We start from the raw sequence: 2,702 nt of genomic DNA on the forward strand, positions 1-2,702 counted from the left end.
GTCATTTTCATACCGAGAGAAAAAGAATGAGTAAATGTTAAATTACAATTTTATTATTTTTATACATCAATTAAATCAGTAACATGAAATTCACAAATACTAATTGAACATTATAAAATGGACCATTTTTGTTTTTTGGTCTGCAACAATAAGAAAATTATAAAAAAGTTTTACCCAATTAATAAGTTAGGAACTCTTGATATTTTACAGATTAAATAATTTTTTTTTCCGTTAAAGATAATACATTATATAATTTTCAACTTCCGGTGGAACAAAATTTTGTTTCGTTTTTGTTTTTTATCCAATTTTCAGTACACACATTGAAGTCTGATTAGTATAAATTTGTGCCGTAACGTTCCTGATTATTTCATACTCAAGACTTTTTATTAAGAAAGGAGCAGCTTTATTCACTGCATTACATCCCTCGATAGTGGATACGTAAATAAGTTAAATATAATCTAGAATTCTGGATATATAAAAATTAAAATAGTAACAACTGTAATTAATTTTTATTAATATACTCATACATCAACTTAAATAGCCAACACGAGACTCAAAACTCATGAGTATTAATTGAAATAAATCATAGAAATACTTTTTCGAATCAATTAAAATTATAAAATAATCATCGTTTACATTTTGCCTCACATTCATCAATAGTAGGATAGCATTCTTGAGGATGAGATATCACACAACAATATTGTCCTCCTTTACCAGGAATTTGCATGCAGCCATCAAATTTAATTTCTGGTTTAACGCTCGTTCCTTCGTCACCTGCTTTTCGTAAAATAAAAATATAAGAATACGTAAAATTTTATGTTTATACACGAACAATAATATAAAAATAATTTGATATAGACTTACATTGATGGAGAGCCAAAAGGGAGAAAAAAATCAAGCAAAGTAGCAAAATTGACTGAAGGGAGAATTTTGTTGAGGCCATTGAAAAATGTTATGATTTAATGCTTTAAGTGAAAATACATATAAATTTCTCTTAAATATATATATATATATATATAGCCTTACAAAAATTCTTGATTTTGGTAAGTTAGTTAAACTAATGATTAAAATTTGCCAAATTATAAAAGTAGTTGATTTTGGTAATTAGTAATTACTTAGTCAAACTAATGATTAATTTACCAAGTCATTAAATTACCAATTATTTACTAATGTATATATTAAAAAGATTATGCAAAAAACAATTGATATTACATGCCAATTTTTTTTTGGAAACTGATAAAAAAGAATTGGTATATAATATTAACTCCTTTTTGCATATTCTTTTTTAATATACATACCATATTATTTTCTCAATATTGTTTTTTCCTAATTTGAATATATACATATTAAATAAGATTATGCACAAAAGAGATTATTTTACATATCTTAGATATGTAAACTCATTTATTTCAACTTGTAAATTACTCATTTGGCAATTGGTTATAATTGTGTGGATATTTCTGATACAAAAAATTGTTATGGAAATATTTATTTATTATTTTACGCAACTATAAAATAGTATATAGATCCTTTTATAACTTATGCATGTATTAATTATATGCAATTTCTAAATTACAAACTAATTACACCATATTAATTATATATTATACATAAATAATTTACCTCCAATTCAACTACTAAAACGGATCATATTAAGTTAACTGTCACGATCCAACCTCGGGCCATGCCAGCACCCACTCTACCACCTAAGTAGGAGAACCCTCAATTCTCAAACGATTTAAACATGTGGAAAATTTAAGATTTTGATTGGGCCTAATGGTTCACAATTCATAACACAAACCAACATACCCAAAATAACTTACAAGATCTTAACCCACACATATGCCTATATAAAATGCATAAACAAGTTATCATTTCAGGATTTAACGTACAATTTCACATTCTCAATAATACACGTTATGACAAGTCAATGGTTCTCTCATGAAATTCATGCACAAATTGTTAGTGTGTCGGATTGCGATGCCCGATCTCAGTTAGTATGCCGGATCGTAACATTCATTTCAATATGTACGTCATTACGTGACACTCGATTTCAGTTAGTGTGTCAAAATGTGACACTTGTTCCAATAGGTATGTTGGTACGTGACATCCTATCCAAGTAAGTACAACCAAAATCACAATTCATCACTCAATTCATATAGCCAAATACGTTAGTTCATGGCATGCATTGTTTCATAATCAATTCATCATACTCATTTTTCATTAGGTTTGATTAACAATGCTACATTTATATATGATCATGCATCACAATGAAAGAATTACCAACACATATCACATAAACATGATATCACAACCATCACCTAACCTTAGTTACTTGACTGATTTGATGTAACACCTAAGATACAAGTACAATCATCTTGTTTCGGTGCACGAAAGCCTACACATCAATTCTACCGTCAAATTCCAATATACTATGCAGTGAATAACAACCTTATAACTACTCAATTAATAAACCTAGCCTACCTGGACGCTAAACATTCGTAGAGGGATGGTAGCTCAAAATCTATTTTTTCGGACGACGGGATGGTGGATTTGACTGGAAATTTGCCATCTATCGATGCTCTTGCTCTAGAAATCTCTTTCTCCTTCCTTCCCAAGTCTTGAGCAATGAGCATCCTTTTGAGGGTTTCTAGGGTGATTCTCGCCTCTTTTTGGTGTTTTTGGAAAAAGGAAAAAATACG

The 2,702-nt window shown here is 28.9% G+C and overlaps 1 long non-coding RNA gene across 1 annotated transcript; it reads right to left on the reverse strand.

Annotated features, from left to right (window-relative positions):
• Positions 1-481: 481 nt before the first annotated feature.
• LOC114078259 lies at positions 482-974 on the reverse strand. The gene is made up of 2 exons (XR_003579791.1): positions 865-974; positions 482-774 (listed from the first exon to the last, which is right to left on the reverse strand). It is a non-coding gene; the product is annotated as an uncharacterized LOC114078259 (long non-coding RNA).
• Between the last annotated feature and the right edge of the window lie 1,728 nt (positions 975-2,702).

This window comes from Solanum pennellii, chromosome 8 (genome assembly GCF_001406875.1).
Source record: "Solanum pennellii chromosome 8, SPENNV200".
Lineage (NCBI taxonomy): Eukaryota > Viridiplantae > Streptophyta > Magnoliopsida > Solanales > Solanaceae > Solanum > Solanum pennellii.